The following is a 13,387-nucleotide window of genomic DNA, read 5'->3' on the forward strand; positions in this document are numbered from 1 at the left end:
GCTTTAAGCCAACTTTTTCACTCTCCTCTTTCACTTTCATCAAGAGGCTTTTTAGTTCCTCTTCACTTTCTGCCATAAGGGTGGTGTCATCTGCATATCTGAGGTGATTGATATTTTTCCCAGAAATCTTGATTCCAGCTTGTGCTTCTTCCAGCCCAGCGTTTCTCATGATATACTCTGCATAGAAGTTAAATAAGCAGGGTGACAATATACAGCCTTGATGTACTCCTTTTCCTATTTGGAACCAGTCTGATGTTCCATGTCCAGTTCTAACTGTTGCTTCCTGACCTGCATACAGGTTTCTCAAGAGGCAGGTCACTTGGTCTGGTATTCCCATTTCTGTCAGAATTTTCCACAGTTTATTGTGATCCACACAGTCAAAGGCTTTGGCATAGTCAATAAAGCAGAAATAGATGTTTTTCTGGAACTCTCTTGCTTTTTTGATGATCTCTGGTTCCTCTGCCTTTTCTAAAACCAGCTTGAACGTCTGGAAGTTCATGGTTCACGTATTGCTGAAGCCTGGCTTGGAGAATTTTAAGCATCACTTTACTAGCGTGTGAGATGAGTGCAATTGTGTGGTAGTTTGAGCATTCTTTGGCATTGCCTTTCTTTGGGATTGGAATGAAAACTGACCTTTTCCAGTCCTGTGGCCACTGCTGAGTTTTCCAAATTTGCTGGCATATTGAGTACAGTAGTTCCACACTATCAACCTTTATCCTATATGGTGACTCCTACAACTTTATATACTCAACCAGTCTATGATGAAGGACTGAAGCTGAAACTCTGATACTTAGGCCACTGATGGAAAGAGCCTACTTTTCCTATATCAGGAAAAGACCCTGATGCTGGGAAAGATTGAAGGCAGGAGGAGAAGGGGGAGACAGAGGATGAAGATGGTTGGATGGAATCATCAACCCAATGGACATGAGTTTGAGCAAACTCCAGGAGATACTGAAGGACAGAGAAAACTGACATGCTGCAGTCCATGAGGTTGTAGAGTTGGACACAACTGAGCGACTGAACAACAACGCTTCCTTCAAGGTCCACACAGTGATGGCCTCTCCCTAAAGTCTTCTTAGATCGCCTGATCTGGGTCCTATACCACTTTGAACCTTTAATATACAGCTTTAGTTTAGTCTTTTATGTATTTGTTTCCCCTCCTGGATTGTGAAGATCCAACCTTCATGGGAAATACAAATTATATCCCATAATATTTAGTACAGAGATTTGGCCTGTACCCTGGATGTGAGAATTGGCAGTAGAAGAGAAAAAAAGGTAGTATGAAATGAGTATGGTCTCAGAAGCAGGAGTAGGTAGGATGAAGCAGGAGTTGACATGAAAGAGAAAGAAAAGAGTGTCCAGGTTACACGAAAGACCAAAAACAGAGTGAGATTGGAAAAGTAGGTAAGGGATAAAATGAGGATTTGGACTTTACTCTGCAGATGTGGGAACCAATCAAAAACTAGCTTAAGAAGATGACTAAGACCATCTCTAAGTGTGAAATTGATGATGAGTAATTTAGCAGTATATTTTCCCCTTATTTTATTTGGATCATGTCAACCTATCATTCAGTACGAAAGAGCACTGGGTCACATTTTAGGTGACACATTTCCCCTAGATTTCCTGGAGATCTTCTGAAAGTGGTAGGTAACTCATGAAGGGAACATCTTCCTGAGTCATGTGATGGTGGATATCTGGATAGTGCTGTCTTGCTGCCAGTGTGAAAAGTAGTCATACCAAAGTTCCTGCTAATGCTCCCTCAGCCTTTTCCCAAATGGAAAAGAGGTGGAGGATAAGATGGGATGGGAACAAATTTGGAAGATTTAGGATCCCCTCTGAAAGTGAAAGTGTTAGTCGTTTAGTCCTGTCACCTCTCTGCAACCCCATGGACTGTAACCCACCAGGCTCCTCTGTCCTTGGAATTTTCCAGGCAAGAATACTGGAGTGGGTTGCCATTTCCTTTGCCAGGGCATCTTCTGGACCCAGGGGTTCAAACCTGGTCTCCTGCATTGGCAGGCAGATTCTTTACCATTTGAGCCACCAGGGAAGCCCTAGGATCCCTCTGGTAAGTCTATCCTGAAGGCTTTCTAAAGGGCCTGAACTACCTGGAGAGGCCTTGTTTACCAGGGGAAAGATAAGACATTGGTCAGTTCATTTGATTCCTTCATTACTCATGGTAAAAAATAAAGAGTATTGTAACTTTTGTTTTCCCAATATGCCAAGGTTAGCAAATCAGAAAGGTCTTTAAGTGGCTATGGCTGTGCATTTATATTCTTGTTTTAGGTATCTTATCCTATACCATACAGGGTATACTTCATTGTACTCGCCTAATATTTCTAACTAACAAACGATTTGAGTTTTCCTTTTATTATCTGTGACTTTGATGAAATGAAATTATTATTAATTATACCAGCTCAGGACCCATGTTGCCTGAGTTGTGATCCCAGTTTCTCCACTTAATTGCAATGTGATCTTTTGTAAGTTATTTAACCCCTCTCCCTCAGTTTCCTCATCTGTTTGATGGGGATAATAATTTACTTCTGTCTTTCCCAGAATTAAATGAATTTATTGTTCATTTACTAAAAGTAAAATTGTTAGAATAGTATCTGGTACACAAGTTATCAATACATATGACTTCTTATTGTGTTGTAAATGAGGGAAAGCAGCTAAAGGTGAAGTGACTCAGGTAGTTACCCAATAAGATTACTACACTAGATTGTTGTTGTTTAGTCACTCAGTTGTGTCCAACTCTTTGCACCCCCATGGGCTGTAGCCTGCCAGGCTCCTCTGTGATGGAGTTTGACCCAGTGATTGAGCCCCGGTCTCCTATATTGCAGGCAGACTCTTTACTATCTGAACCAGCTGGGAAGCCCCACTCTAGGATTAGTGTTTCTCATTTCAGGATTTAGTCCACAGAAATAGCTGTTTCCTAAACCAAAGGTCTGGAAACTTTTCCTCAAAGGCCAGATCAGATAGCAAATATTTTATACTCTGTAGACCTTACTGTCTCTGTTGCATCTTCTCAACACTGTCATTGTGTTCTGCAAAAGCAGCCATGGACAATATGTAAATTAATGGGCTTGACTGTGTTCCAATAAAATTTTATAAAAACAGGTGGCAGACCACATTGCCCTGCATACAGACTCCTGCTTTAGATGCTTGTCTAACATGAATAGAGCTTCAAATTCCATTTAAAGTATGAAATATGGCATTGTAATAAGCAGTAACTTTCCTTCCTAACTCCTGGAGAATTCCATGGACCGTACAGTCCATGGGGTCGCAAAGAGTTGGACATGACTGAGCGACTTTTCACACTTTCACTTCCCTTCCTAACAATTATTAGTCTGACGTGTTACTTTCCATTATGATGGTCATGCTTTACAACATCAAAGGGGTTTAGAAGATAAGCAGTAGTGATAAATGTGTTTTCTATCTCAAAGGGATATACAGAAGTCATTTATTTAGTGGTTTGGAGAATTTTCTTGGTATTTGAAATCTGAGATTTGGGCAGATGTTAAGGGTTCGTGTTATTAAATGGATGCAAATATACTGGGTTTTGCTTTTTTTTTTTGTAATCTCTGAAAAGGAAAGGTTTGTGAGTCATATAAAAAGTTGTTTGTAATTATCCTTGTCATTACACTAAGGGTTTTTCTGCTAGGAATGTAGTTTGCATGGGTTTCGATTTTTTGATGGCTTAACTTTTCAGTTTAATAATGTGTTCTTGTTTTTAAATTAAACTTGTCAGTCAGCCTCTTTGTGAGCGGCTGACTGTGTTGGTTAGTTTGTATTTATAGTTAGGTCTATTTCTGAGGAAATGACTAAAGTCTCTTGAATTTGATCAAAACTGCATCACAAAGGGTATCTTTGACTTACTTAAACAAGGCTCATGATGGAAACTCAAAAAATCTCATAGTTCATGTTTATAAATGTTATAATGTATTCAGTCCTGGTTGGGCCAATAATCAGAGTTCTATGCTGAGGGCAGGCTTGAATGTTCCCAGTGCTTCTTATTAATAGTTAACATGAATTCCTCTGGAGCAAGTTCAGGCAGCACTTTCTTATATAATACTCTTGTAAAAAAGAGTTTTCTAATTTTACATGTGACTTTAAGGTGAGTCTTATGGAACATAGCTATGTCTTCTTCTCCTTAAATTGTTTCACTACTTTTTCTCCTTTATTCCTGTTCAGGTAGTCCTGACATGGAAAGCATCTAGACCTTGTACACGTAATTTCTAACAAGGACCACCCCACCACCGCCGGTCTCCCCACCTCTGCAATATCCACGAGTCCTCCCCAGCCTAGCTTCGTTCCCTCACTGTGAATCAGTCCTCATAGCAGTGGAGGGAGCCCTCATTCTGCTCTTTGTTCAGGGCACCGGGTGGGAAGGAAGGCAGGCCTGGCTCCGGTCGGCTCAGACACAGGCTGACCTATGCTCTGGGACCCAGGCTGGAACCCACATTTTCCCATAAGGGGCTCTGTTAGAGATGGTGGTTGGGATTTGGTGTGATTATGCTTCTAGATCAGCGGTGTTATGAGCTCATTGGGATTTCTGCCCTAGCTTTTAATGCAATCCCTGTTTAGTTTGAATCCTTCTCTAAGCAGCTTAAGGAACCAATTCTCCAACTTAAATCTTGGATCAAAGTATAAAACAGTTAAAAGTGCAATTACTCTGCCCGCTACCACACATCTATTCATCTCTGCCTCTGTTCTTAGAAACACCTATTGGGTAGGGTTCCCAGACACTGACTTTAAAAACTGCTGATGAAGATTCCTGTTTACTTTTGGAGCACACAGTAGTCTTAAAATCAGGTTTGCTTATGTATGCATCATTAATTTCTTAAAATTTACCTGGATTGGTGTGTATGTGTGGGTCATATATGAAGTCAGTTTTTGGGGAGGTTGAATGGACAGAAGCTGACCTAAGCTGAGAAATTCCTTCAAGACAGCCTCTATCCACCATTCATGCCTAAATTCCATTGCATTTTATTTCAGTGTTAAGCACCTGCCTCTTCTGAAGCTCTTTGTTTGTTTGTTTAATGAAAATGTTCTCAAGATCCATATCCATTAAGTTGTTGGAATCTTTGAGCTGATCCTATTGCTTCTGTGTTTAATTAAGTATGTGAGGTCACTGGCTCTTCAAAAGGACAGAGCGAAGGACACAGCTAAACTCCTACTTCGTAATTTTGTCTAGAACTGGTCCTGATCATATGTACATTTTTTTTTTCCAGGCAAAGTAGAAGCAGTATATTTTGTAATTTTCTTCCAAGAATGACTCAAATTCTCTCCCACCTCCAAGTAGCTCCCAAAATTTTACTGTTGCATTTAGGCTTCAGAGTATTAGTCATACTGGCATTCTACGTAAGGTTACAAATACATATCCCTTATGTGTCTCAATGAAAGATTTCATCTGATCATGGGAAACTTCATTATCTGTTAAAGTCTGGTTCTGAACTGAATATAGCATAGCGTATACATCAATTCAAATCTGTAAGTGAATCTATTAATATTTATTCAATACTTTAACAAATTAAAATGTACCCAATTTTACCCTTTATAGTCCATTTTTCCATATACTTAAAAGGGATCCTTCCCTACTTTTAGGTAGGAAAGTAATCATTTAAGGATAATGGGACATCTGAAGAACTTTGGTAAACTGAACTATAGTACAGTAGTACTTACAAGAGGAAAATAGCTCGTCTTGATTTCTAATTGCTACAGTATGGTGTCAGTGAGATCAAACTCAGGCAAGACAGACCCAATTCATGTTTACATGTGGAAACCATACAACGTTAAGTGGTTAATCTACTGAAAGTTTGGCAGTCTGTTCACATCACTGAGAGGCTTACCTAAGACCTACTTTTATGCTGCAGCATCCTGAGGTGTTCTTGCACCACCCAGAAAAATTCTTTGGGGAGAGAAAAATCATCAAAGCTGTGATATATCCATTGAAATCCTTAATCTTTGATAACTTTTAAAGCTTGGGAGTACTTAACAGCAGGTAAACATGGAACATCTTCCTAGAATGCCAACTTTACATTAAACATGTAACATCAAAAAACAAAAAAGTAAATGCACAATTATATTCATATTTAACAGATGACATGTCCCTCAAGTTCCTGCAACCGTTTGTATGATTTCATTGGACTTTGACAAGCTCTACATTAGAAAATGGCTACTTCTGCCATAAAATGCAAATATAATTAAGGTATCTGTTTGAAACATCTGAAACAGGTACCACCTTTCACAGGTCACATAAATCTCATCTCTAGGTGACACTACCTAAGCCCAAAGGCAGGTAGGGTAGATGTTATTTTAGCCTAATTATTGATGGTATTTACACCTCTTATCAAATACAATACTTTTGACTTCTCATTACGTTTGTGTGAAATGATTCAAGTATACAGAAAATTAGAATCATTTAACCTAACTGACTTCAAGTTAAGTGGTAATAGCAAAGGCAATTCAAATAGTAACATGGCACAACTTTCCCTGTTAGCGGTTTTAAATGCTCATTTAAACAAGGGATGAGTTCACTTGCTTAGATATTTGAAATACAACTTTATTCTGATTCTAAACGAAAAGGAATGGGAATGACAGTAACAAACAAGATTCCACCTCTCAATATTGTCATGTGACTATAGCAGTCTTATATTTGAAACTCAAGGAGGAAACAACTGAGTTCCAAAACACCTAAATATGCGGGTCCAAAAAATTAAGGTTTTTTTTTAAACTGCTATATTCACTCCAAAGCCCATCCATCTCCTTCAGCATCCAAAGATTAAGCACGTGTTCTGCTTAGCTATATAATAAAGTGGCAAACACGCTGCACCACCGACGTCACAGGACAGTTGCCTATAAAACTAGACTTCTGACGCTGGGCCCCAGCTTCACTTTCTCACAGGTCATCATCTTCATCCGGGAGAGCAGTTGTCTGAGCAACCTCTAAATCGTGCTCGTACTGTGCTGCCAAGGCTGGGTCCATGACCACCTCTGGCGGGGCAAGAGGCATGGCGACAAACTCCAAGTTAGGGTCTCCAATCAGTTTTCTAGCAAGCCAGAGGAAGGGCTTTTCAAAGTTGTAGTTACTTTTGGCAGAAATGTCATAGTACTGAAGATTCTTCTTTTGGTGGAAGACAATTGATTTTGCCTTAACCTTTCTGTCCTTCATATCCACTTTGTTGCCACACAACACAGTTGGGATGTTCTCACACACTCATACCAGATCTCTATGCCAGTTAGGGCACATTCTTGTAAGTAACTCTTGATGTTACGTCAAACATTATAATGGCACACTGAGCTTGTATATAATAGCCATCTCTCAGTCCACCAAATTTCTCCTGACCAGCTGTATCCCATATATTGAACTTAATCAGTCCTCTGTTGGTATGGAACACAAGAGGATGGACCTCAACACCCAAGGTAGCTACATACTTCTTCTCAAATTCACCAGTCAGATGACGCTTCACGAATGTAGTTTTTCCAGTACCACCATCACCAACCAAAACAAGTTTGAACTGAACTTGGGGTTCTCCTTGGGCAGCCATCGCGATGTTACTTCCAGAAGCATCTCCGCGCCCATCTGACTGAGCCATATGTACATTTGAAAAACACATGTGAGATCACGCCTCTAGCATTTGACATGGAGACGCTCAACTTTCTCATTTGGATAGAAGTAGTTATGAGATATTGGGACATTTACTATTTGTCATTATTCCTTCATGAACAGAATATATGGTACTATGGTAATGGTGAGGATATTCATGCCCAAGTATATAGTACTGGGAATTTTTTTCTAAGTATATGCTATTTAAAAGAATTATGGGAATTAGAATCACAAGTCTAAAAAACAGTGTATATGTTTCTACATACTGTTTATGTATTATTCTTGTTGGATAAGAAAATAATAAGTTTCTTCCTTTTTTTAAACCTTAGCAACTAAGCATTGGTGAACTATGATTAATTCATTTACTCTGGAAACATAAAGCATCTAACCTATTCCAGGTACTTTGTGATAAAAAAAAATTAATGATGGTAGTTTTCTGCTGAAATTCAGGTTTCAAGGAATATATGAAGTTGTGGCCAGTAACTGAGGAAGTAAGGAAGAATGAATGCTGGAAGGGGGGAAGGAAGAAAAGGAAGGGAGAGGAAGGAACAGTGGAAGGATAGGTGGAAGGAAATTAGTTAAATCTGTTGGTCCTTAACACATTTTATTGTTTTTATTCATTTTTAATTTTTATTTAATTAAAAATGTATCTATTTGACTGCACTGGGTCTTAGTTGTAGCACATGGATTCTTTGATCTCCATAGTGGCATGCAGGATCTTCAGTTGCAGCATGAGAACTCTTGTTTGCTGCGTGTGGAATCTAGTTCTCTGATCACGGATCAAACCCAGATCCCCTGCATTGGGAACACAGAGTCTTAGCCACTGGACCACCAGGGAAGTCCCACATTTTATTGTTTTTTTTTTTAAATTGCACACATGTTATCTAGTTTGATGTTCTTTGCTTATATAATAATTCACCATCTATAGGGTCTTTTTTATGGTGTGTCATAGTTTGAAGTTGGTTTTAATTTATCTCCTTTGTATTTGTTTCTTTTCAGTATAAAAAGAACTTCATGGATCAGATTGCTAACAAGTACATGGAAGATTTGAAGAGCTGAAGAAAAAAAAACTCACTCTTAAACTTGTTTTTTAAAATGTAAGTAAACTCTCTCCTCACTATTGTTCATTTCTGTATCTTCATAGCCTGCAGTTACCTTTCTGTACACTCAGTGTGTAAATTTTTCCCCCAGTAGTAAAGTTGCTCGTCTGCATAGTCTGCTCATAAAGTCTATGATGATTTATGACCCATTCCTCTCCTTAAAATTTTTTAAATTCTAAAAGTAATATGACTAACATAGGGGGTTGTAGAACTTAGACATGTTGTGACAGTCAGTGAGTAAATCTTTCTTTGGTGTCAAGAGGGAAAATAGACCTGGTAGCATGTAAAAAGCACCACCCTTTTCGCAAATCCTCTGTTGCTCCTTACCCTACAGGTTCTTTTAGCGCACCATGTGAGGCAGTGAGAATTGTTGGTCAACCTGTTAATGACTCCATAGACTTAGAGAAGTAGGTGTTTCCAGTGTAAGCTTATTTATCTTTTCCTCCTTGTTTCTTTTGCTCTGTAATAGTAGTGATACTTAGCTATGTATTGAACTTCTATTAAAAGACAAGCACTCGACTGATTGAATTCAATCAATATTCATTCAGCAAATGCTTTTTCTGAGTGCTTGTCATGTGCCAGGCACTGCTCTGACACCATCGTCTTGTGCTGCACTTGCGGCAGCCTTGCAAAGTAGGAGCCCATATTTTAGTGATGGTGATCCAGGTGAGTATACTGAGGTTCAGAGAGAGGTAAGGAGGCTACAGACGATCACACAGCTAGGAAGGGGAGGAACCTAGAGTGAACACCATGCTGTCTGACTTTTCACATTAGCCAGTTTCTAAATAATGTTGAAATCCTCATCCTGGCTCAGTTGTTGAGTTCCAGGTTCAGACTGGAACCTTCTGGGTTGTGTTCTTCATAGGAATGTTGTCCTGATTCTTCTAAACCTTGGCTGTAGTCACAACAGGAAAGGAAGTTAGAGAAACATCTTCCCAAGTTTGAGAGGTACTTTTGGTATCTGGAGGGGGAGTTAAGAGATCTAATGTCTAGACTGACCTTTCCGCGAATCTCTGTGTGTCTCTGGGATACTTAACATCTACAGGAAACAGTTACTATTATGCCTGTTAAGGAGAGCAGACCAGATGTTCTCCAGGGTCTCTTTCAGTAGGCTTTTTATTGAAGTATCTTATACACAGAACAAAGTACACAAATTGTAAGTGGATGGCTTGATGGAATGATTGTTACACAGTGCACACATCTGTGTAACCAGTGCAAGAAAATAGAAAATTACCAGCTCCTCCTACTCTCCTCCCCTAATGCTCCCATGAGTAATCAATTTCCTGATTTCTAATGCCATTGATACAATTTTGCCTATTTTTATCATTTATATAAATAGATCATATAGTTTATATTCTTTTGTGTCTGGCTTATTTTGCTTATTATGTTTGTGAAATTCCTGTATGATATTGTATATAATTAATTTATTTCATTCTCCTTAACTATCATGCTATTCAGTTGTACATGTATTTTACATGTACATGTACATGTACATGGCTATTTTGGTAGTTTCCAGTTTGGATGTATTACAAATAGTGCTCCAGGGAATGTTTTTGTGCACATCTTTTGGTGATGATTTTATTTTGGTCAGGGACTAAGTTCAAGTAATTTGAATTCAGCAGCCCTGTGGAGTGATGTTGAGGTAAGCGTCTTTGAAAGCAGACAAGTGGATTTTAGGAAGGCAGGTGATGTGTCTGCTTCAGCATGATGTTCTGAACGTTGCTGGTCAGGAATGTGAAATCCTCTTGAGGGTGTGGCTGGGCAGAAGCCCTATATGATAAGCCTGTGATGTGGTAAGGTTTGCTCTCCTGGCAGAGGAGGGCTTTGATTCGTTTCAGGAAGGGACGGTAGAAGAGAGAAGTCAGATCCAGAAGACAAATGTGTATGGACTACCCTGGAAATGGTTAGGATATGTCAGCCGCCAGATCAAGAATCTGGAAAAGTGATAACCCAGGGGAAGAACCAGCTTACAAGACCTGAAGAGTCTAGGAAATGAACAGAGAAATAAAAATTGATTTCAGCAGGCAGGCGGGAGCTCTCAAAGCATTTTTAGACAAATTTATTAAGTCTGATGAAACTGTTGGTCTCTCAGTTGTGTCCGACTCTTTGCAACCCCATGGACTGTAGTCCACCAGGCTCCTCTGTTCATAGGATTCTCCAGGCAAGAATACTGAAGTGAGTAGCCACCCCTTTCTCCAGGGAATCTTCCTGACCCAAGGATTGAACCTGAGTCTCCTGCATTACAGGCAGATTCTTTACTATCTGAGCCACAAGGGAAGCCCTGTTAAGTCTAACTCCTGTTTTAAGGAAACTGAAAAACCAGTCCCTAAAGTATGAGTCAAGAATGAACTTAATGAAATTACCAAACTAAGAACAAATGTATTTTTCAAGTAAATACAGGATGTGACTATGTGGGCTTTGCCAGGAGACTGTTCTGTGTCAGATCACAGCTTCACTTTCTTTCCCTGTAATCTTTCCCACCAGCTTCCTGATCTGTAAAATGGGGATATTGACACACCCACCTTGTAGATTTCCTGTGACAGGGTACTTCCACAGTGCCAGGAGTGTGCTGGGTGCATTGCACTGGCACTAAAAGTGATAGCCATTATTCTTACTATTTTTCTGATTTTTACTGTGACTGATATTATGTGTTTGCATCAGATACTTGGTAGAAGTTTTCAGATTATTTTTTTAAAGTATGAGATTAACATAGTTTTTTTTGAAGCGTGGAGAACACTAACAAATGTATTTTCCGACTTGCCTCGCCTTAAACTGAAACTCAGAGGAAAGCTGAAGGGAAACATTTGTCTGTGTCCTTGGCAGGTCCCTCCCCAGCGTGAGTCAGTAAAGACACTTCTGCTTGTTGCAACTGCTGTACTTGGTTGTTTCAAGAATAGACCAGACGAGCTAAGATTCACAAGAGAGCTGGGTCATTTTGCACAAAGGAAAATCATGATTTTATTTATTTCACTCTCAACTCGTATCAGGCATTTTGCAAATAAGTGTGTGTATGTAGCAGGGAGCTTTAGTGAGAGGCTCTGTGGGTGATTCACTACAGACCGCCGCTGGTATAGGGTGTCCGTTCCAACTGACTGTGGCTAGTGACGTCTTTCCACCTGTTGGTAAATTCTGGACTAACTTTTGGGGCGTCCGTTGTAGATTAAGCATAATTTTGCCCTCGGTGAGATTATGATCTCACAAATGAATATTTGTTCTACGAAGGAAACTTTTAGAGTGAGTTGAGTCTAAGACAACATTTGACCCAAGACTTTGAAATTCTAGTTCTGACTTCTCTACAAATGATCTGTGGGATTTCAGGTATAGCATTAGTCCTGAGTCTCAGTTTTCTCATCTGTAAAATTAGAAAGTTAGACTTTGAGACAAAGGAAGATTCTGTGAATCTCTAAATTTAATAGTATCTAGTTTGGGGTGTAGTTTTATTTTTCTAAAAGCTGTATTCTTTCATGGGTTTCCCCAAGTCAGAAGGTCTTATGACAGCAGATTTCAGCACTTAACGATAGTAGGGGAAGGAACAGTTTTAAGATATGACCTAAATTCACAAAACAGTTAATGTCCACTGCAGATAAAAAACAAATGACCTGACTGTTGTGATTGATGTAAAGTTATGTGAGTATATATAAATCCACTTTCACACTGGCATTTACTTTAACCAGCTTTCATACACTTGCTTTATTCATTAAAGGATGTTTATGTTAAACAACATAAATAAATATTCAAGACATTGTATATGGCATAACTGGATTATGGAAACTGCGTTGGCTTTATCTCATGTACATATGTAAATTCTCAGTTCTCACATTACAGTCCCACAGTTGGGTGTGTCACTAATTTGAGTTTGTTTTGTTGTTCCACATGTTGAAGAAATTATATGGTAAAAATGATATTTGAAAATGAAATACTGGATTCAATTGAATTAATAAGAATCCTAAATAGTGTTATCATTATTACTTTTAAGTAATACTCAAGATAATTGCTTTTAGGTTTTGAGCCCTATGTTCTTATACCCAGGGGTTCTTGTTGTTCAGTCCCTAAGTCGTGTCTGACTCTTTGCGACCCCAGGGACTGCAGCATGTGAGGCTTCCCTATCCTTCACTATCTCCTGGTGTTTACTCAAACTCATATCCATTGAGTTTGTGATGTCATCCAACCATCTCATCCTCTGTCACCACCTTCTCTTCCTGCCTTCAGTCTTTCCCAGCATCAGGGTCTTTTCCAATGAGTCAGCTCTTCGCATCAGGTGGCCAAGTATTGGAGCTTCAGCTTCAGCATCCATCCTTCCAGCGAATATTCAGGGTTGATTTCCTGTAGGATTAACTGGTTTGATCTCCTTGTAAGCCAAGCGACTCACAAGAGTTCTCCAGCACCACAATTTGAAAGCATCAATATTTCAAATTTCACCACAATTTGAAAGCATCAACCTTCTCTATGGTCCAACTCTCACATCCATACACCCAGGCATATGCTAATAGCTGATGCAGGAGGGCATGTAGGGAATATTTAAAGTAAATGGAGAACTTTGGAATATTTGTGCTTTGACCCATTTATTTGTTCTGGCGACTGGCAAACAGAAGAAATACCATTTGCCTAGTGTGCAGGCAACACCCTGGTCTCTCTGATGTAATCACGGGTGATGGTGGTGAAAGCTCTCTGGTTATACTAGCCT

At 39.3% G+C, this 13,387-nt stretch overlaps 1 protein-coding gene and 1 pseudogene across 7 annotated transcripts in view; one reads left to right on the forward strand and one right to left on the reverse strand.

Moving 5' to 3' along the window:
• PPFIBP1 (PTPRF interacting protein, binding protein 1 (liprin beta 1)) overlaps positions 1–13,387 on the forward strand; it is a 205,954-nt gene that overhangs the window by 65,247 nt on the left and 127,320 nt on the right. For all 6 annotated transcript variants that reach the window (XM_010856018.1, XM_010856019.1, XM_010856017.1 and 3 more), the window contains one exon: positions 8,603–8,700. The gene's annotated coding sequence lies outside the window, so the exon portion shown is untranslated. The remainder of the gene's footprint in view (positions 1–8,602; positions 8,701–13,387) is intronic.
• On the reverse strand, positions 6,539–7,761 carry LOC105000243 (annotated as a pseudogene). The gene has a single exon (XR_826707.1). The product of XR_826707.1 is annotated as a GTP-binding nuclear protein Ran-like (transcript).

This window comes from Bison bison, unplaced genomic scaffold (assembly GCF_000754665.1).
Source record: "Bison bison bison isolate TAMUID 2011002044 unplaced genomic scaffold, Bison_UMD1.0 scf7180017864370, whole genome shotgun sequence".
Taxonomy (NCBI): Eukaryota; Metazoa; Chordata; class Mammalia; order Artiodactyla; family Bovidae; genus Bison; species Bison bison.